This window comes from Xenopus laevis, chromosome 8L (assembly GCF_017654675.1).
Source record: "Xenopus laevis strain J_2021 chromosome 8L, Xenopus_laevis_v10.1, whole genome shotgun sequence".
NCBI classification, from domain to species: Eukaryota; Metazoa; Chordata; class Amphibia; order Anura; family Pipidae; genus Xenopus; species Xenopus laevis.
The window spans coordinates 52562673-52586546 of NC_054385.1; the positions used below are offsets into that span (position 1 = coordinate 52562673).

Sequence of the window (23874 nt, forward strand, 5' to 3'; positions counted from 1 at the left end):
ACTAAACTCCACAATGACTTTAGATTGAGAACAGCTCTAAAGATTCGCAAAAAAATTATAGTATAGAATAATTGAAATTCTGGACAGCACTTGAAAATGTCTTTACAGGTATGGGATCCATTATCTAGAAACCCATTATACAGAAAGCTCTGAATTTTATCCAAATAATCCAATTTTTTTAAAAATTTCCTTTTTCTCTGTAATGATAAAACAGTACCTTGTACTTGATCCAAACTAAGATATAATTAATCTTTATTGAAAGCAAAACCAGCCTATTGGGTTTATTTAATGGTCAACGATTTTCTAGTAGACCTAAGGTATGAAGATCCAAATTATGGAAAGTTCCTTTATTCGGAAAACCCAAGGTCCCAAGCATTCTGGATAACAGGTCCCATACCTGTATTTGGTTAAAAATGCCTCAATTTGCAATGTTTGCTTTATCACAAACCAAGTAGCAATGTTTCAGGTCTACATTGACTCTTATATAATATTGCATAGCATCACTAGTTGCTGTCTATTTGTTGATAGACATGTTATCAGTAAACAACCATAACATAGCTTAAATAATTCAACATTTGCATCTAATGGTGACCTTGTCTGATGTACTTACAATAGCTACAGTAAGAGGCTAGCCACATTGACTCAGTTTGCAACTGGCAGATTGGAAAGTGCAAAAGAGGTGAGTTACATTGATGTCAGCAATGTCATGTCATACAAAATGACTGCTTTGCCAAGTATCACAAACTGTTCCTTCCCCTTGCCAGGGAATTGCAGAATTCCCTGGTGAGTATTTCATCTGACACTTGCCCATCTGCTTGCTACAAGAGAAGTTGTGGGACAAGTCTCCACCCCAACACTGACTTTATCTTTTATCTGCTTGACACAAAGTTTCCAAAAAATAGCACATAGGAACTGGCTAGAAAAAAAAATCATTATTTTAATACATACAATTTTTTATTGAAAATCCTATTATCAGACCAATCTAGAATTTGTTTTAATAATTAATTTTGAAGCCATTTTAAATAGATAGTAAAATGGAAGATAGTAGAGGTATGGGACCTATTATCCAGAATATTTGGGACCTGGGGTTTTTCCGGATTATGGATCTTTCCGTAATTTGGATCTTCATAATTTAAGTCTACTTAAAAATTATATGAACATTAAATAAACCCAATAGGCTGGTTTTACTTCCAATAAGGATTAATTATATCTTAGTTTGGAGCAAGTGCAACGTACTGTTTTATTATAACAGAGACAAAGGAAATCATTTATAAAACTGTGGATTATCTGGATAAAACAGAAACTATGGGAGACTACCTTTCCGTAATTCAAAGCATTCTGGATAACGGTTTCCAGATATCCAATTTACGACACAGCACCATGCAGTAGTTCAAAAATGTAAAAAGCCTTTATTGAAGACAAGGCTTCATGATCTGTTACAAACACACAGGGGCAGATTTATCAAGGGTCGAATTTTGAGGGTTAAAAACCCTCAACTTTGACCCTCGAAGTAAAATCCTTCAAATTCGAATATCGAATTCGAAGGATTTTAACGCAAAAGGTTTGATCGAATAAAAATCGAATCGAAACGTTCAAATCGAACTATTGGAACAATTTTAAGAGATCGATCGAATGATTTTTATTCGATCATAAAAAGTGCCCAAAACCTATCTACAATGTCCCCATAGGCTAACATTCATTTTGGTAGCTTTTATTTGGCGAAGTATTGAGTCGAAGGATTTTTTACAGAGACAGTACTTGATTATCGAATGGATGAACGATTTTTACTTTGAATGGTGCGAATCATTTGATTCGATCAAATTTGATCGATTTTGACCAATTCGATGGTCGCAGTACCCAAAAAATTACTTTGAAATTCGAAATATTCACTCGAACTTAGTAAATCTGCCCCACAATGTTCAGGCCTATTTCCAGCCCTTTGTCAAGTTGAAATACGCCTGAAACATTGTGTGTTTGTAACAGATCATGAAGCCATGTCTTCAATAAAGGCTTTTTACATTTTTGAACTACTGCATGGTGCTGTGTCATAAATTGGATTTCTGGAAAGCCGGTTGGAAAGTGGACCACTGGACATGTGCACTGCCTTATATAAAAGAAAGGTGAAAAGTGGTGACTGCTGACTAAAAAACTATTATTAACGGCTTCCAGATAGAGGATACTATACCTGTAGTTGAATACTATATGAATTTTAAACTTCTTGTAGCTACCCTTGATATAAGAATGCAAATGTAAGGAAATGTAAGGTCAATCAACAACATGAACAGTATATTTTCTTTAAGCTAAAGAATAGAAGTTCTTACAGGTCAATAGTACTATACATATGCGGGTATTGCATGCAAATAATAACACTTGAAAGTTATGTGCAAATGTTTTCAGATGTGTAATTGGATGCCTGTTCATCTTATTGCTTGCAATGCTAGTACAGTACCTTTCAGCAATTATATATATATGATAAATGCTAGCAGAACAATAACAAAAAAAGTATAGGGAACACCTTATCACAGTTCCCTAACTAATACAGACCCCTCCTGACTTCTACAGTAAGGCTCCTTCCAGTCAAGACTCATATATTAAAGACATTTAATAAGCACATTATGGGCCAGATTCAATTTGACGAGAAAAGCTTATTTCCTTGTTTGATTCCAGATTGTCCCATAGAGCCAAATACAATTCAGTGACAAAAACACACTGTTATCACAAAAAAACTCAATTGAACTCTTGGGAAAAACTGTAAATTAATTAGATTCATCAAAATTAATTTTGGCCAATGGGACAGATTCAAATAAATCAATGGATTCAACTTTAAAACATTCCAAAACTTGACTTTTTTGGATTATCGGACCAAAACCCTCCATTTTTCGAATTAACTGGAGCAAATCACAATGTTAACAGACAACTTCAGGGACATCTACCATTGACTTCTACATGACCTTGACAGGTTTGAGATGACAGATTTTCCGATTCAGATTTTTAGCAGCTTTAGGGTATGATAAGTCTCTAAAAATCGGAGGTTTTTTTTCACAAAAAATTTAGTTTTCTCCCTAAAAACCTTGACCAGAAAAAATGTTACGTTTAATAAATGGGTCCCTTATTGTTTGTATATAGGGACTGAACTTTCAATGTTCTCAGTGTTAATTAAACACCTTGCATTTTTGTCCATTTTATGTGTCACAAAAAAGCTATATAGGAAAAGAAATTCACCAGTTTCCAGTCAACCCCTAAAGCAGGCATATATTTAAAAAAAAAAAAAAACTTAGTGACTGAATTCACTGGAGGGTGTCTAACATAATAAGGGTCATTTAGAACCCCAGGGGTGCAAGTACAAAAGCACTAAGTTTATTATAATATTTGCTGCTTTAACCCTATTTGTGGATAGCAAAGTGACAGTTATTTAGTTATTTAAGTTATTTTAGTTATTTAAATCTCATGATTATACATTTAAAATGATATCCAGATATGGGACCTATTATCCAAAATGTTCGGGACCTGGGGTTTTCTGGATAACGGATCTTTCCATAAGTTGGATCTTCATACCTTAAGCCTACTAGAAAATCATGTAAACATCAAATAAATCCAATAGGCTGGTTTTGCTTCCAATAAGGATTAATTGTGTCTTGGTTGGGATCAAGTACAGTACAAAGTATTGTTTTATTATTACAGATGAAAAAAGAAATCATTTTTAAAAAGTTGGATTATTTGGATAAAATGGAGTCTATGGGAGACAGCCTTTCCGTAATTTGAGCTTTCTGGATAATGGTTTTCCAGATAACTGATCCCATACCTGTTTTTGTCCATGGTCCATTATACTTAGTCATAACCATGATCAATGCAAAACCTTGTCCCTTCATACAAAGATCTGCTCCCTCACATGTCTGTCTGTGGTTACTGTAGTCAGTAGAGCAGAACAGTAAGGTGTGACTCTGCAAATCATGGCATTTAAATTGTTCTGAATCAAAGAAAATCAAATCAACTATAAGATCATTGTTAATTACATTTCCTTGTATATCACTGTATTGCAGCTCATCTTCTTTCCTAGACATAACATATATTTGTTTCTTATTAGAGAACAACATATTTCAAGATTACATTCTAAACTATATCTTGGTTAACATATTTTTGTTTTGCCAATTCCCATTCTGTGCAATTATAACCGGGATCATATATTCTCATTATAACTAGAATCTGATGTCTCATTTACATGCTGACATGTTTGATACAATACAAGAACAAAAGCTTTGGTGTTAATTTGTCGAATTAATTCAAAGGGTATAAAAAGTGTCAGAACTCTAACATCTGCTGTTTGTGTCAATTACACTGACAGCACAGGCAGTCTCCTTTCTAATTTCTCAGCACAGTCAACTTATTTAAATAGGCTGTGATGCACTGGTTGTTGGAGAGAGTATAAAGGGAAAGGTCTTGATTATACTTGCATTCAGATCATTCACTTTCAATTATAGCTGCAGACACAAATGCACTACACATAATAAAGGTTGATACAGACTGATTTAAAAAATGGTGAAATTAATTGTACTGTTTGCTTTCAGGTGAGCAGAGTCAAAAGTAGAAACTCAGTGTATTAGCATATTATTAGACAACAAACTGACACAAGAAAACCATTGTGGGATTAAATATAAAGCATGTGTTCTGGTTAATATAGCAACATAAGAATAATTAGGAAGAGAATTCTGGTATTTCCTGTTATGAAGATTCAACAGTGGCAAAAGAGTTGGGTAATAATTCTACCTTATTAGGTCAGTGTGACCATTGTTTGAGATTTCTCTGCTCCCTAGATATGACTTAAAGGCAATTTCGGCATCACACAATAAATACTGCAGTTGGGAATTTTAGAAAGGATCTCTGCATGTTGGAGAAGTCAATGCCTGCTTGGCACAGGACTAAAAGAAGAGGTAAAAGAGAAAGGAGATGGATTTAGTGTTGGTCATGGAGGTCTGAAAGAAGATGAAAAAAGTTAGACGTCTAAAGCATGAAAGAATCAGGGTTGAGGTAAGATGGACTGATGAGGTCAGATTGTGGAGGGAGAAAAGTGGAGAGTTGATAAGATCCATACAATGTTTATAGATTGTCCACCACAGATAACATAACCACCACTGATCTCCCACAGCTTTCAAAATAGTACAGCATTTTATTAGATCTATTGTAATCAACACCACCAAGGAAGGGACAAAACATAAAAAGTATACAGTAACTCTAGGACTGCCCATCCAATTTCACATTGCAGGTAGATTTCAGTGTTGGCAGAAGCCCTTGCCAATTTCAAATGGCAAATGTACAGCACCATCTCTCTATGTTTTTTTCAGTTAATTGAGCTACTGCAAGAGATGTGTCTGTTTTGTTCATTTAACCTAAAGCATTTTGGCAAAAGGTCAAATGAGGATTATCTTTGTTAAGTGTTTGATTGTTTCCATAAGCCCCTGCAATTACTTGGCAAAGTATGCGGAAAATATTGTAACCCCTCTGCAGCGTAACACGCGGTGCCTTGGACTTTGCTTTTCTCCTTCTAGTGCCTCATTGGCCTTCTGTTATCAATACACAAGGCATTGATTTTAGAGAATTGCCATGGATTTCACAGTATCCAGGGCACTGATCATTCCCTGCCAAAATATTTCTGGGAAACTTAGGAGCACATCTGTGACAATAGATAGAGTTCTTGTGCATAAACTCAATTAACGGCAAATACAATATATAAAATTGTGTCATGACAATATGTTTCAGATCTGTGAAACAAAATAAACCTTAACCTGAATAGTTTAAAGATTTTTTAATTGTGTTGTTAGCAAAATGTATGTTATATTTGGTTGATGCAGAAAGATTAGTCTGAAAATGATAGTACATTAATGTCATTTTACCAGCTGCCATTCAACAATAAGCGTTTATCATTTTCATGGTTACTGGATTCTCAAAAACATTTATTGTTCTCATAGATATTAAAGTGTTTCATTTAAGTGACAAAAAGAATTGCTGTCTTTTCCAGTGTATAACATGGAAAAGGCATGGAAAAGGTGTAGCAGACAGAGTATAGTATGTTTGTATAGTATGTCACACAAGGAGATTAGTATAACCATTGGGTAATATGAGGGCCTTAAAGTGGACCTGTCACCCAGACACAAAAATCTGTATAATAAAAGTCCTTTTCAAATTAACAATGAAATCCAATTTCTATTTTTTATTAAAGCATTCATAGCTGTTGTTAGCTCATGTAAAAGTCTCAGCTGTCAATCAAATATTGTCTGCCCTGGGCATAGAGGTGGGGCAGACAATAACTTTCACTTTCCATTTAGCATTTCCTAGATGTCACTGCTCTCCACATATTCCCCCGTTCTCTTTACCATTTAATTGTGTAGCCAGGGCATGGGGATGGACTTCAGGTCCCCCATTCTGGTGCACAAACAAGATTCTGAGATGATGCAAGGCTTGCCTTAATAACAGTGTCCACAAAATGGCTGCTGCCTGCTTGCTATAATTTTGAAATATCAGACTGTAGGAAGCAATTTTCAAATAATTTATACAGTGTAATTAAAGTTAATATTGCTTGACTAATGTGATAAAATAGGATTTTGAATAATTTTTTTGGGTGACGGGTCCCCTTTAAAACCTTAAACAGCTGTGTGTTTTTATATATATATATATATATATATATATATATATATATATATATATATATATATATATATATATATATATATATATATATATATATATATATATATATATACACACACACATTTTTTGGAATATAGGGGGAAGTAATTAAAAGTCGATACGGTTATTTAAAATGGCGTCTTTGTGAATTTTCAGCAATGTGAAATCAGTTGCTGGCAAATATTACATTGCACATTAGCTGTAAGCAAAGGTTTAGCATTAACACCTGCTTTGGAGTTTCGTTAAATATTTTGTCACTAAAAGGACTGCACTTGCGCTTCAGTTTTTGCACTATTGAAATATATTACATTCCCCCACTAGTATTTTAAAAGTTCAGAGTAACATTTTGTAAAATATGTCTAAATGTATTCAGTGTAACATGTCATATGACTGATTTCATTTTGTACTTCAGTAATATTATAGTGAGTAAGTGGTAATCCATACTGTATCTGTTCTGTCCTTCTATTCTGTTATTTATTGCCATTTGGATGCTTATGAACACATTTACCAAAGGTTGAATTTTATAGTTCTGTGAGCTTTTTTAGACCTCGAATCAATGCACAACTCGAATGGTCTATAATTTAAGAACAAACTTGGATGAAAAAACGTAGTGAGTTTGGGGTTACAATTAGAATACATATAACTTTCAATTAGCATGCAGTACAAAAGAAGTGGAAATTATTACGGAACACATTTTAGGACATCCGGCTAGATACCCATCCTTCCTGTGATGTCCTATGCCTTCTGAATGACGCAACGAGTGCTTTTACTGTCACTCATCGTCCAAATCTGCACTCACACCTCTGTCCTGTACCCTACCTTCTCAGCCGTCAGTCATGCTAACTCCGACCTCAGTCTTCCGCCCTTAGTCTTCCACCCTCAGCCTTCAGTCTTCAGCCTTCAGCCCACTGTCGGCTGAAAAGAGAGATCTAAAGCCTGAGGGCTGAAGGCTGGAGACTGAAGGCTAAGGGCGGAAGACAGAAGACTGAGGGCAGAAGACTGAGGGTGGAAGGCAGAGGGCGGAGTTAGCATGGCTGACGGCTGGGAAGGTAGGGTATCGGACAGAGGTGTGAGTGCAGATTTGGACGATGAGTGACGGTAAAAGCGCCATTCTAAAGGCATAGGACATCGCAGGATGGGTATTTAGCCGCAGGATGTCCTAAAATGCGTTCGGTAAATTATAGCAACCTATTTTAACTGTCGCTCCTTGTTGCTCTTTGGTCTGGGTTTGTCCTGCTCAGAATCTGCTTCTACACAGTGAGTTATAAATTCAGAGCAGTAGTATACGTTCTCAAGTTTGGATAACTTTATGCTCCACCTGTATGTGATCAAGTCTTGACACAAAATACTAGATTTTCTGAATGAACACAATTGGTACACAATGGTTCGTTTGGTTTACCTGATCTATTTGTCAGCCAATATAGTAACAAATATTCATGATATTAGTTTGCAAATTCCACTAGGAATTTGGAATCCCACAAGACATTTTAACTCAGAATGTTTTAAGAGCATGTTGCCACAGATAGGGGCACATTTACTTAGCTCGAGTGAAGGATTAGAATGAAAAAAAATCGTACCATTCAAAGGATTTAATTGTACGATTTTTCCTTCGATCGTTCGAATTGCGGTAAATCCTTCGACTTCGATATTCGAAGTCGAAGGATTTAATTTCGATGGTCGAATATCGAGGGTTAACCCTCGATATTCAACCCATAGTAAATGTGCCCCTAAGTGTAATTCATTGAAACCCCATCATGATTTAAAAGAATAGAAAATGTTAATTAAACAGTGCCTGTGTGGTGCATTAAAAAAGTAATGGGAGTGAACATTTTACTAGATGGAAAATTGTGTATAATCAGTGAGTTCTAGGTTAACAACCCGAAACCTCAAACTGATCAAGTTTTCTGAGAAAAAAAATTCGAATTGCTTGAATTGATTGAGTTTTTGGGCAAACCCCACTGAAAATAAAAACATCTAACATTAGGAAGACTATTAAAGGGATACTGTCTTGGGAAAACATGTTTTTTACAAAATGCATCAGTTAATAGTGCCGCTCCAGCAGAATTCTGCATTGAAATACGTTTTTCAAAAGAGCAAATGTTTTTTTTATATTTAATTTTGAAATTTGCTGTGGGGCTAGACATTTTGGCATTTCCCAGGTGCCCTCAGGTCATGTGACTTGTGCTCTGATAAGATTCAGCCACACTTCACTGCTGCACTGCAAGTTCTAGTGATATCACCCCTCCCTCCTACCAGCTGCTGTAATGTAAACAGAGCCTTGTCTGGTCAGCCTGTCAGTTGAACAATAGGCAGGTATCAAGATAACAGCTACCTCTTCAGAAGGATTCTGCTGACTGGACTGGGAGGAGCTCTGTGTCTGCCTGCTGTTTCCAGTGCTTTGCTCCACAGCCATGGACTGAATTGACTTATACAGTACCTTATAGTGATGGGCTAATCTCTCCCGTTTCGCTTCACCACAAAATTCGGGAAACGTGAAAAGAACGCGAAAAAACGTGAAATTGGAAAGTTCATGAATAAAATCGTGAAATTCTACCATCTTCATGAAAAAATCGTGAAATTCAAACGTTTCACCAAAAATAGAGCAATTTGAACGTTTTCACTATTAAATTGAGCAATTTGAATGTTTTCACGAAAAAATTGATCAATTCGAACATTTTCACAAAAAAAATCATCAATTTGAACATTTTCACGAAAAAATTGTGAAAACTGGAAATTGACGCCACCGAATTTTCATCGGCGAATTTTCGCAGGAGATTTGCGAATTTATTCGCCGGAGGCAAAACACGCAAATTCGCCGCGAATTTGTGCCAAGCAAATTTATTCGCCCATCACTACTACCATACTGTACTTGCTATGGGGACCGGAAACACTGTATTTTCAGTGTGTAATATTAACATGCAATATTCGTAACTTTCTCTGTCTAACACTAAGGGGCCCCAGCCTGAAGGTCAGTTAGGGGGAGATTTGGGATGAGTGCTTATTTGTGCCCTGGGTACCCCTGGAACTATAGCAGGGTGACACCCCAATGTTTCTATATATCTGTAACCTTGTTATGAGCTAAGGGGGCCCAGTCAGATGGCCAGTTGGCAGGGAGGAGAAAGGAAAGTCCTGGAGCTATAAATGCAGGGGCTGCATGACAAGGGATCCGAATGATCAGCAGCCAAATTACACTGGTTTATATTTAAAGATTGGCAGAATCAGATGTAGCTGTGAGTGGGTGAGAAGGAATGAGTTAAGGCAGGGAAATTCCAGGCTGGGGGCTGAGAAAAGACAGGGATGTGATGTCAGGGGAAGAAGCTGTTCACTTCCTTATCTTCTGAGCAGGTAGAAACATCCCCCCCCCACCCAGCTCTGTAAACATTAGTTCAAAGGAATGCAGAGTGAATTTACTGAAGGGTAAATGTCAAGTTAGCAATCGCCACAGTCCTCTAGAGTAAAATTCTACTACTTCTATGGGATTTTTAAAAAAATATTTATCATTGGATAAAGTTGATGAAGTTCATCGTTTGATTAATAAACCTTTCAAAATCCCATAGAAATGAACGGAGAGTGGCGGAATGTCACTCTAGAGGACTGTGACAATCTCTAACTTTACTTTTTGATAAATATACCCTAAGGTGTACAATGCTCAGCATATCTTTATTCAAGGTGCAGTCCTTTGGGCTTACAAAATGAAGCACATAAAGTTAATCTCTTGCCTATAGTATACTCATTGCTGTACTATGGGTGGTCTAACACTTCAACCTGAACGAGTGGCAAACAAGCCTGTGGGCCTTGTACATTGCATTTTATTTCTCACAGTTCTTTAAAGAACACAACACTTTCTTTATTTCAACATTGTGATTACAGTCCAACTAAATGTGTGCGGTCACTGTGAGCTCACATGGGAATAAAACATTGCTTCCCAGCCAGTGTCTGTTTCCCAGCCAAGTGAATTAATGACACACTGGCAAATTTCATTAATATGTCCTTTAAGAGTCAACATAAAACAATGTTGTAGAAGGAACCTGCTTTTCACCTTGTCAGAGTCTTGGAAGGAGCCATGTGTAGGTTGTGGAAATGTCTAGATAATTATTTATGACTGTTGTGATTTTGGCTAAATTGTATGTTGCAAATGAGTTCCTTTAGGAAAAAATGTTGTTCTCTACTGGCTTTATTGGCAACACGTCCTCCCTGTTTATTTGAATGAGACAAAGATTAAATAATGTGCTTAAATAGGACTATATAAATGCCAAAAATCTGTTCTTGAATTACTAAATAATAGCAATATGCAATCAACGGGCATTCTCTCAAGTTCACTAGTTGTTCTAGTTTAAAATTCTGCTTTTATCTGCAAAGTTTCTAAGGAAAAGAGTTTTCATGACTTTGCAGGCACATTTACAGGGCAGCGGTCTTTATCAGAAGCAAAAGAAACAAAAACAAAGCTGTCTCCAAGGATTTGATTGTAGAATTAAAAAAAACACACACCAGATTTTCACAATAAATCTCTTCGCAGCACTGCATCATTCCTGTTTGTTCTGTGTTCAAATGACTTCAGAATAAACTTGGAAATGTGGTGTAACATTTACAATTTAACTGGCTGCAAAAATAAATACACACCTCACCTCATGGGACTTTATTACTTCTCATTTGTTCACTTGAATGACACATCATACAAAACATTCTGCAGCTAATATAAGTTATCTTAAACCAGCCCCAGAGAGAGACGTCATTACACTTATAAGATTAATGAATACAATGTCAAGATACATGGGAGGGTTATTTACTAAAATCTGAATTTATCGAATTTTTTAAATAACAAAAACACGTGCAAACTCCCATACCCGATTTTACCTCGAGCGGAAACCCGAATAGTAGGATTTGGAGTTTTTCACTAATCGCTCGATTTTTTTCTGGCTTTTTCCGGAACCAGAATTTTTCGATTTTTGCAGAAAAGCCCAAAATTGACTGATTTTCGTATTAATGCCAGCAGAAACTTCAAAATAGGATAGGGACCTCTGCCATTGACTTATACACAACCTCGGCAGGTCTGATATTGCAAATTTTCAGTCTCTGTCTTTTCGCTACATCGGGCTTTAATTAAAAAACCTGAAAATTACGTGTTTTGCTCCAAAAGGCCCGACTGTAGTCTAGTAAACAACCTCCAAAATGTCCATAGTACAGGTATCGGACCTATTATCCAGAATTCTCGGGTCCTGGGGTTTTCTGGATAACGAATCTTTCCGTAATATGGGTCTTCATGCCTTAAGCCTACTAGAAATTAATTTAAACATTAAATAAACCTGAATAGGCTGTGTTTGCTTCCAATAAGGATTAATTGCATCTTAGTTGGGATCAAGTACAAGCTACTGTTTTATTATTATAGAGAAAAAGGAAATTATTTTTAAAAATTTGGATTATTTGGATAAAATGGAGTCTATGCGAGACAACCATTCCGTAATTCGGAGCTTTCTGGATATCTGGTTTCCGTATAAGGGATCCTATACCTGTACTTTTTTTTTCCATTTCAGGAGACAGCAAATCTATAAGAATGAAGTTGTAATGGTGTCTTCAACAACAAGTATTAGTCAAAATCAAGCAAATTTGAAAACTATAACTCTAGACCAGAATAGAATATTAGGCAGTAGTGATGAGTAAAAAATGTCGGCATGTAAAGATTCACTGCAAAATGAAACTGCTTACAAAGTTTGGCCCCCTGGCTCGTTTCACTTTGAGATACAAAACAAAAAAATGAGTGAAATAACATTTGGACGCAACAAAATATGTGTCACAAAAATGTTGTTTTTTCACCGTTTTCGCAAATATTTCATTAAAAACAGGACTGATTTGTGCATCCCTATTAGGCAGGACTCCATTAACTTTTTTTTTATCTTTAAATCCTTTATACTTTATATTAGCTGTAACCCATGGAGTGCATGCTTGGGAATGAGGAGCCATCTTTAGGACCAGTGGAGCAGGGTTACAAAGAACAGACAACTATTCTAAGAGGAGATTTTATGGCACTATTATTTTCTATTCAGAAGAATTGTGTAGAAAAAGAATATTGGAGAGGAGGTCTATTTAAACAGTTAAAGGCCTGTGCTGAAGCAAGTGCTTAGTGCCAGATGAACAGACATACACATGGTTATCTCTATACCTAGTAAGTTGCTTATCCTCTAGGAACACATTTGTCCCCTCTCCTCTACACAGTAAAAACCATACTGGCTCATGGATGGTGAAAATCTCAGATCAAAGATTTAGCCAAGCAAAAACAAACAGTGTACATCAGCATTTGTTACAAGACTGGTAAAGAATATAGAATACAATACATAGAAATCTCTTTAAATCTGGTACGAATAGCAGCTGCATAGATGTGACCATCAATAGCAGCATTTATACCCAATAGAACTGGTATCTATTAGTACAATAAGGAAACTCTAAAATGACCGTTCGCTTTTTGTGATATTAAATGAGCCCTAATATAATTTAGAATTATTAATGTTTACGTTTGTTAATAGTTAACTATTGTTCTGCACGAGGCAATCATTGCTTTCACTCTCATAGCTGCACCCATAGTGATATTCAGAAAGTTCATGTTTGAGTGTGTATGTTTGTGTGTGAAATACATGGCCCACCAGAGTGCTTGATTTAAAAGAAAAGCTTGTAAGAAATTAGCTAGCATTCTTGGATGGAAAAATACAGGATTTAAAATGGAGAAACTATTAAACTGTATACAGTATAAGCAGATCTTTTTTTTCCTAAAGACTGTCCATACCATATGCAAATCTATAATTAAAAAGAGTTGACCTTGCATATAAGGCTTTGCACTATGCTTCATTCTCTGTTATATCTATAGCTCTGCATGTAACGTGTGATGATACACAATAGAAAGCAGCACACAATAATAGCGTTTATCACAAAGGTGTGTGAAATATAAACACAAGTAATTTAGGGTATGGAATTTAAAGGGGAATTTTTCACTGGGGATGAAGTCAAAGTTTCAGAACAAATCAAATTAAGGATGCAATACAAGACAGCACATATGATTATGAGTTAAAATCCAGTTCAATACATTTAAGCAAACACAGCAGGAAAGCTAAGGGGTGTGATAGCAGGAGAGCAGATGTGTTATGGCAGCATGCTGAAAGTTCATCTTATCAGAATTGCAGTTTAATTATTGTGTGCCATTGTCACCTCCTCCCTATGTCATGCTGCTCTTCCACATTTATTTTCCATCCTCACCACACTCTTCTCTTTTCCCGGCACATCTTGTTTTGTGGTTGTCATTTACTGCACCGCAAACTGCTCTTTTGCTTATCTGCAGACATTATGCAGCAAGAACACAAAGAAAAAAAAATAGTAATTTCATTCCCTCCCATAATAGACCTCTTAAGATAATGAATAATATTATACTCTATGGCACTTTTCAACTTTTTCTGACCTTAAAGCTTTTCAATCAAGTTCATTCGAATCGTGTTTATAAGTAACTATTACAGTTGATGAAAAGCAGAATTCCCAGAATGTTGCTGTTATGATTAGGAAATTCTGCTTTATTGCTGTAATATTAATAGGGCACTAGCTACATTAAATTGGATATAACAATTATTGCATTCAAATTAAATACACAAAAACACGTTTTCATATAGCAAACATACAGACGGAGCACAGATTGTTTCTTATCTGGCTCACACAGAACACTCAACACACAAGGGAAAGGAAAAAGGGAGGGTTGAGCTTGTGTCAGAAGTCTAAGGGGTAATGCAATAACAAGGATAACATTTTATTCCACCTCAGGAGAGATATTGGCTTTTTCATAAAGGAGGCCAGTTAATGCTACCTGCTGATTACTGAAAGTTAGCTAAATAGAAGCAAACATTGAATTTATTTATTAACCCCAGTGCTTGAATTGGAGTGGAAAAAGTGGAGGGATGCTCTATGTGGTGAGCGTAGATGGGCGTGCTAAAACAAGCCCCTCCCACAACCATAATTCATGCCCATTCTTATAAAAAGCCCCACCCACCAATACTTTCTGGTTTCACCCACTTTAAAGCAAAGCCATTTTGCTATTTCCTTTTTGGTATTTCCGTTGGATGCCCAGTATGCCCAGTATGCCCAGTATGCATAGATTTATGTATGTGACCTGTAGGGACCCCAAAATGAAAATTGTGCATATGACTTTTATTGGCTGCCAATTCAGCTACTGCAAACACAGCACATTTTCTGTGTATTGTGTGTCATAACATAGCACAACCCCATCTTATTCTATATTACCCAAGATTATTTCATATATACCATTCTGTCACTATTCCTTAATCTGATGCTTTTTAATACCTTAATGTTCTCTTTTTGTTTCCCCTGTTTTCTTCTCTCCTTTTCTCTATAACCCTCTCTGATGCCTCCACTTTCTTTGTCTGTTTAACACGTCTCTATCTTTTCTACTTCTCTCTCAGCAATCTTTTCTCGCCTTGTATCCTCTATATATCTAACTATATTATATTTTACATCTGCATTTTATTTGCATGCAGAAGTGGAGAAGGGCAAAAGAAAGTTCTGGGATTCAAATCTCCTCTTTGTGTCCCCTGTTTTCTTCTTCTCTCCTTTTCTCTATAACCCTCTCTGATGCCTCCACTTTCTTTATCTGTTTAACACTTCTCTAACTTTTCTACTTCTCTCCGACCAATCTTTTCTCTCCTTTTATCCTCTATATATTTAACTATATTATATTTCACCTCTGCATTTTATTTGCATGCAGAAGTGGAGAAGGGCAAAAGAAAGTTCCGGGATTTAACACTTCACAGTAAGTTCCGGGATTCAAATCTCCTGCATCCCCACTGAGGGGATGCTATTTCACAGAAATTAAGAAGTGAAGGGGTGGCATTCCTGTGCATCCCTCCCCATCTCCTTTGTATCACAGACAGCACCATCCATGAATGTATTTTCTTAAAATGCCTTCACTGAGACATAGGCTCTTGACCCAGATAAAACACAGCGTTTCAGACCTGCATAGGTCTTTTTTCCCTCCCCATCTCCACCACTGATTAACCCTCAAATGTGTGTTTTCCAGTCATTTACAGGTGAACGGTGTCAGGCTGGGCAGCACTTAGGTGTTGTTGGACCAAACACATGCCTTCAGGTCAGTATTTGATCCAGTAACTGCACAGTTTTAAATATATTTTGTCTATTTTATTTCTATAGGATTATAACACTAAACTTTGTAAAATGGTATTCACTTATCAATATCATTGCTTGTGATATTGGTAACTAATGGGCTGCTAAACTTTCCAAAGCTTGCATTTCAGGTCTTACTGCTCTTTCACGTGACATTAATTCAGGATAAATCTTTTTTAAGGAAGGCTGTCAAGCTGTCTGTAATGCATGCAGAGCCAGGGATAGTGAACTGAAAACGGACATTAAGAATAATTTAAGAAGACATGTCCTCAGGGCATTTAATCATTAGCATGTGATAAAGGAGAAACCTCCAGTTAATTAATTTCTGTTTTTACCAGGAAATTATTTTCTGTTCTCATTATCTAATGTTATAATATGAGCACATTTTTTTTTTAATGTCAAAACACAAGAAAAATTAGCCACACCAGCATTAGCCCTCACTATATAATGTAAAAGGTTTAAATTCTAAGATTGGCCTTAACTTTTGAGATTTTTATGTATGAACTCATTAAAATGAAACACACACCATATTCATTCTATGGAATTTAGACTTTAGTAGATATAAGACAAACAGCTTTGCTACATGAAATTTGTATAAATATAGAAACGCATTAATAATAAGGCATTGTGCTAGAAAATAATAGTTATTCAACTGTATAAAATGCAGCTGATCTTAACAGCTTTTTTTTTTATTAGAATACATTATACCTTTCACTTAGCATGTCATACAATAGAAGGGGGATTATAGCAACCCATTTTATCTGTTGCTCCTTGTTGCTCTTCGTCTAGGTATGTCCTGCTCAGAATCTGCCTCTACACAGTAAGTTATGAATTCAGAGCAGTAGTATACTTGCTCATGTTTGTAATACATTATGCTCCACCTGTATGTGATCTGAATGAACAAACAATAGTACTTTGGGTACACAATGGTTCTTTGGGTTTGCCTGAGCTATTTGTCAGCCAGCAAAAGTAACAAATATTTATGACATTATTTTGCAAATTCCACCATGAATTTGGAATCCCACAAGATATTTTAACTGGGAATGTTTTAAGAGCATGTTGCCACAGTATGTGGAACTCATTGAAACTCCATCATGATTTAAAAGCAAAGAAAACTTTAATGAAACAGTGGGGCAGATTCACTAAAGGGCAAATTGTCACCAGTGACCACAGCGCACACTTCGCCAGACGCAAATTCATTACCACTGCACTGATTCACTAAAATGCAAGGTTGTGTCCTGGGAGTCGAATGCTGGCGACTTTTTTCTATCAATACTTCTTCAGTACGAGCATTTCATTTCTAGCGTTTGTTTGTGTCTATCGAAAACTTCGCTGGTAATCTTACACTTAGGTCAATTTGACTAGGGGATACTTATCTTATACGGAGTGCTCAAACCCTTATTATTCGCACCCAGTACCGGGTGTCAGGTGCTCAAACTGGATGACCTTGGCCTGCCCTGCCCACTGAGCCCTTTAAGGCTTGATAAAGGGCTCAGTGGAGCCTTAAACGTTGCCCTAATTTTGTATGCACTTGGGCTAAATAAACCACAGACTCATTCTTCACCATAGCAGTGTGCTACTGGTTTTACTTTACTCCCCAATTTGACTAGGGGAGGCCCATAAAAGTCATATACATGGGTTTTTTTTAGAGATGTTGGTTTAAATGCTTGAACTGAATGTCCAAGGGAGCTTAATAAAGAAATACAGTAAAAGCTCCTCTAATGCTCTAGACATGAGCCCACCCTAAAATGGGTATCACAATATACCATTGTAGAAGCCAAATCAATTACATCTTCATTTAATCCTGAATTGGCTAAACTCTCAAAACCCGTTCCTTACTGTTTGTATGACAAATACAGTGGTATTATATGGAAATATATATACTGTATTTTTTTTAATTTAACTTATATATATCTAGCAAAACCAATTTTAATATATATATATATATATATATATATATATATATATATATATATATATATATATATACTTTATAAGCTAAAACCTATAATTATTGTTTTAACAAAATATGAGTGGGATAGTTTATAATATTTAACACTTTGCTTATTGTAAAATGAACGCAAGACCAGGAAATATACAACACAACTGATGCGATCTGTTCACATTTTTTACAAAATGTTACAAAATGGTAGCACTTTTTATTCATTTCATGCAATGTTTTACATATGGAAATTGACTGTAGAGAAGCATAAGACAGCACATTAAATGCTTTCCATGTAAGAGATCACACACCTTTATGAATGATATGAAAATGCTAGCTCAAATAGTGACAGTTGGTTTGAAGAAGAGAGGCCAAAGGCATGTTGTGACTTTTACATTTGCAGCTAACTACTATTTCTGCTACCTGCATGCCTTGCCTGATAGAAGCCACTTTGTAAATTGACCTCAGGCAACAGAGAAGAAATAAGAAATATTGTCCTTAGAGAATCCCGTTTACTTCAGTTCCTGCCATCCTTAGTTTAGCACTTTGGTGAACATACTCCTTTACAAGGCTGGCCATTTGCTCATTGCCTGAGGGTAACTTCATTTCAGGCTTTAGTACAAAAACAGAAAGCTGTCTTCTGAGCATTAACTTTTTCTCCGGAGGACATGCGGTTCCAACTTAAACAAGGGTAACCTTTAAAGATTTGGTGGAAACCAAACTCCTGATGCTTTTATTCTCTCTCGGCTGTTTCAACTTTATGAAAATACAGCTATTTAAACTGCATCATTTTTCATCATAAACTTTTAAAAACTTCTCTCAGAACATTGATTACTACACTGTAAATTAGAGACAGAAAGTAGAAAATGAAAAGATTAAAGTGAATAATTCATAACAGCACTAAATAAAGATAATACCCAAGGGCGGATTAATGCCTAGGCTACCCTAGGCTATAGCCTAGGGGCCCATAGGTTTTTTTAATTTTTTTTTTTAATTCACAGGGGTCCGGGATTTGTCGTCCCCCCCCAGGGGAGTGGGAGACAAGACACTGAAGGCATCATGCAGGTGTGTCCCAGCGTCTCTCTGTGTCACAGTGTGCAAGTGCAACCACTCTCTAGATGGACTGTCTTCATGTGGAAGGGCAGTCGCTCACCAGTACCCTGGTCCTGCAGGCTGCAGCAGTCAGGGCCAGTGAGCACTAGGCAGAGAATTTTTTTTAAATTAAAAGCTACCATGAGGGGGGGGGGGGTCGGCCAGCAGCAGGGGGCACCCTGCTGGTCCCAGCAACAGCTGTAGAGCTGCAATGCAGCCAGAGAAAATTTGTAGCATGCAGACTGAAATAATTTCTGCAGACGGTGTGTGTAGTTTTTTTTATATATTTTAGATATAAAGCCCTGCCCTAGAAGGGGGCCCTATAACAAGTGTAGCCTAGGGGCCTTACATGTCCTTAATCCGCCACTGAAAATACCAGTTCATTTAAATGTATAGCTTTACATTTAGACATTAGATTTTTTTGTGCAGTGCAGCTGGGTTACCTGATAAATGGGAGTGAGTAGGGCAATTTCAACTGTTGTTAAAGGGAGATATGTTTTCAGCATAAAAAGTGTCATCCCCAAAAGATCCGTCATAATGGCTATGGTACAACATGTTATTACCTCCCTTAAAGGAGAAGTAAAGCTACCAAAGCAGTTTTTTGCCAATAGAATAACCACAATATTGCAAGCTTTAACAATATCTTTATTCTGCAGAATGCTTTACCATACCTGAGTAAAAATCTCTAGAAACTCTCTCCGTTTGTTTAGGATTGTGGCTGCCACATTAGCTTGGTGTAACATAACTTAGTGCCTGTGCTCACTCATAGCTCTGGGATCAGATTACAGCAGGGAGGGGAGGTGTGCTGGAGGGGGGAAAGGGAGAGGGAGAGAGGAGCAAACTGAGCATGCTCAAGCCCTAGCCCTGGAGGTTTATGCTGAAAACAGGAAGTCTGATACAGAAGCCCATGTGTACACAATAGAAGGAAAGAAATCCAGTGTTTCTTTTGACAGAGGACTTAGAGCAGCATTACTTGGAGGGTTTACTGGTGTATTTATATAGACCTTTCTGATAAAGCTTACTGAATTTTAGCCTTTCCTTCTCCTTTAAAATGACTCAATAACATACTAATAAAAAAAAAACCAAGATATTATATTGATCGCAGGATACCCAAAAAAATCAAGCAGGAGATAACCCTTAGTTTAGAATTCCACTTAAAAATACATTGGTTCTAATAGCTAGTAGAACCAGGTTTCTGTTTTAAGACTGCATGAATTTGGCAGGTTGATGAACTAGTATTATGTTTATATCTAAATTTGTATAATGTTTTATTCTTTAACCTGTCAGTTATGGCAAGAACTATTTTTGCTACCTAAATGTATAAACACAAAACATATACCACATTACACTACAAAACATTACACACTCGCATTCCTCACATACATAGAATGGAATTGAGTTTATGTAGAGGAAATCTGATAATGTCCCATTTTCACATTACAAATTGATGATTTCCTGCACAAATCATTGTGGTGCTCCACTTACAACAAATGAAATTGGCCCAATCCATCATTTCTGGAGCCATGCAGACTCTATGTAATCATTTCATGATCTAAAAGGTATTCCAAATTAGGGTCTCTCAGTATTCCAAAGACAAGATTTCAGTGACAGCTCTATTATTTTCTAATTGTCATCTTTATCCAATTCCAGCTGCTGGGCAAGTTTACATTCAGATGCCCATTATATCCACACTTCTATTCCCCTCATATTCACATTCGCCTGAACTAGGGACAATGCTACAATAAAACATAGATTAGAGAATGTTTGATGTGCTTTCGTTTTTCCAGCGTGTTTTGAGTTCAGCTGATCTATGAAAGGTCAACCTTTCAACCAATTATTTTACACTTTCTGAAGACAATGAAAAATTGTGAAGAAAATATCAGCAGAAACTGGCATTGTCAGTATATTTGCATAGGTTGCAAACTTTTCCTACCCAATGTTCCTAACTACACTAGTCTTCTTCTAGTTATGCCCATACTAAAAAAAACTCCATACCTTTATACAGTTTTTACATAGTGAATGGCTGTGCAAATGTGATAATGGAAATTACATTTTTTACACTGCCTTTATAAAGATGCCCGTTTGTTTGATGTATGTTTCAAAAAAGTTCCCCGAATTTCACAGGAAATTTGCATATTTTGTGGCGAAGCAAAATGGGACAAATTCGCTCATCACTAAAAACAAGGATACAATGATTTGACTTCCTTATAACAGGAACATGGAATTATAATACTGTAGTGCCAGTGTATGTGTCATTGACAGTATAGAGGAATTCAGCATTGGTGTTTAATTATTATTTAATAATGATTTAATTATTTTGCACAATGCATTGAGTTAAAATGGGAACTGCCTAACACAGCACTGTTATTACAGGTGGTTATTCAACACTTGCTGTTTCAACCTGTACAGTAAAGACAATATTATCTGAACAAAATGGTTTTCTTAGGTCCACCTTATATTAAAAGCACAACTTTTAAAAGCTGCTAGAATGCTCTTTTACTGCAGATATTGGCCCTCAAGGTTTTTTTTTTTCTGGCACCAGTAAACATAAGGGGGTGATCACAGAAGGGTTCCATGAACATATAAAGGCAAAAGGCTGAAGGTCAAGTGATATTATACAGGCCATGGAAATCTGAGGATACATTCAGTGGATACATTCATTATTGTAATACATAAGTTTCAGTAAGACGTGTGACGCAAAATCAGTAAGCACAGACCAATGACATCACTAAGCATCATTTCTAAGGACAAAACTTCAGAAACAGACATAAAAACTCACGGACAGATATACCACACACTGATTGTGTTAGTAGTAACACAATCAGTGTGTGGTATATATTTAGTAATATGGTTTATTCATGTGGTATCATTCCAGTTCATAAAACATTGTTAGAATCCTTAATTCCTCTTGCAGTTGCATCAAGAATGAACACTCTGGGAGGAGTGTTAGAGTTCAGCTAAGCTCTTACACTCCACTAAGCAGATTGCAATGTACATGTTTTTGTTGATTTGTTTGAATTCTTTTTGACTGTCAGGAAAATGTTCGGTAATGTTTCATTTCTTATCAGCAAAAACCACTCCAACAAATACAAGAAAACATGAGGTGGTGACCATATTTTTGCTAGTAACGGAATCGGTCGGTAGACAAATTGGTGAAGCACCTGCAGGCAGATATTAAATTGTATATCAGAGCAGAAAAACAAACCACTGTATCACTTATCTATAGCAATACAGAAGTGCCATCTCATAGTCTTTGAGATAAATTGAAAGGGATTTAGTCGAAAGTGAATATTATTTCTCTATTTCTCAACACTTTGTAACCATATTTCTTTGCATACACTTATTATATCTCCCTCCAACTACACTTCAATACCTTTCGCTGTCACTTCTAAATTATGATTCAGCACTAGGGTAGTCCTATTTTATTGCATGAATGTATCATAATATAGCTGCATTGCCGTTTCATCTGCTCAGTGATGTTGGCAGCAATGTGTTATTGCTCTACAAGAGATGGCAATGGTTACTGAAACTGATACTTTGAAAATTCCAGAAAAATTTAATATTGAATACTTTTTTATTTGTTGGAGCAAAGGTTCATGTGCGTGACCTGTCAAACGATCCAGCATATCCTAAATCGTTCATACAGGGGAATCATTTGCTGGGAGAGGAGGCAAAATAAACTTTGATTCCTCCACAAAAACCTCTTTTCAAAGATTCCAAATCATTTCAAAGTCACTCAGGCTTATATACTGTATACAGTTACACAGCACTCTATTCCATCTTTCCAATGTATTAACGTAAAAGAGATTCTCAGCATTGTCACAATCATAGAGACTAATATAGTACCATGGGCAGGGCCGCCATTAGAAATCACGGGGCCCCGTACAACAAAATTTTTGGGGCCCCCTGGGCCCCGCCCACACTGACGACCAAGCTCCGCCCCATATCCCGCCCACATCGCAGTTAAAAGACCACACAGACATCAGCGCTAAAAAAGTAACCCCCCCCACACAAGTTGTAAAAAGCTATTGATGGTCAGGGCCCCCTTATAAAAAAATTGGGGCCCCAAAAAAAAAAAAATTAAAATTTTTTTTTTAAAAAACATTGGTGGCAGGGGCCCCCTGTTAAAAAAAACTTGGGGCCCCAACAAAAAAAAATGTAAAAAAAACTAAAAAATAAACAAACATTGGTGGCAGGGGCCCCCTTCTAAGTTAAAATCAAATTGGGGCCCCAAAAAAAAATTTGAAAAAAAAAAAACATTGGCGGCAGGGGCCCCCTTATCAGTTAAAAACAAATTGGGGCCCCAAAAAAAAATTTGAAAAAAAATTAATTTTTTTTTGAAAAAAAAAAAAAACATTGGCGGCAGGGGCCCCCTTATAAGTTAAAAACAAATTGGGGCCCCAAAAAAAAATTTGGAGAAAAAAAATTTTTTTTGAAAAAAAAAAATGGTGGCAGGGGCCCCCTTACAAGTTAAAAACAAATTGGGGCCCCAAAAAAAATTTTAAAAAAAATAATTTTTTTTTGAAAAAAAAAAAAACTGGTGGCAAGTTAAAAAAATTTGGGGCCACCAAAAAGAAAATTAATTTTTTTTTAAAAAAAAAAAACCCAAAAAAAAACAATGGTGGCAAGGGGCCCCTTACGAGTTAAAAAAAAATTGGGGCCCCAAAAACAAAAGTTTTAAAAAAAAGATTGGTGGCAGGGGCCTATAGAATATTAAAATAATACATTGGTGGCCAGGGGATTAAAAAAAAAAAAAAACACAAACTGGTGTTCAGTAAAATTGAACTCATGGCTTCAGTACTTCAACTTCACCTCCTTTCGTGACTTCGGGTCTTTTCACCGCTTCAGGACTTCGGCTTCGGCTGTTTTCGTGACTTCGGGTCTTTGCGCTGCTTCAGGACTTCGGCTTCGGCTGTTTTCGTGACTTCGGGTCTTTTCGGCGCTTCGTGACTTCGGCTTTTTCCGTGACTTCGGGTCTTTTCGTCGCATCG

At 36.5% G+C, this 23874-nt stretch overlaps 1 protein-coding gene across 3 annotated transcripts in view; it reads right to left on the reverse strand.

The window, feature by feature from the left end:
• Positions 1-23874, reverse strand: part of LOC108698445 (protocadherin-11 X-linked) — an 826544-nt gene that overhangs the window by 291850 nt on the left and 510820 nt on the right. The window lies entirely within an intron of this gene.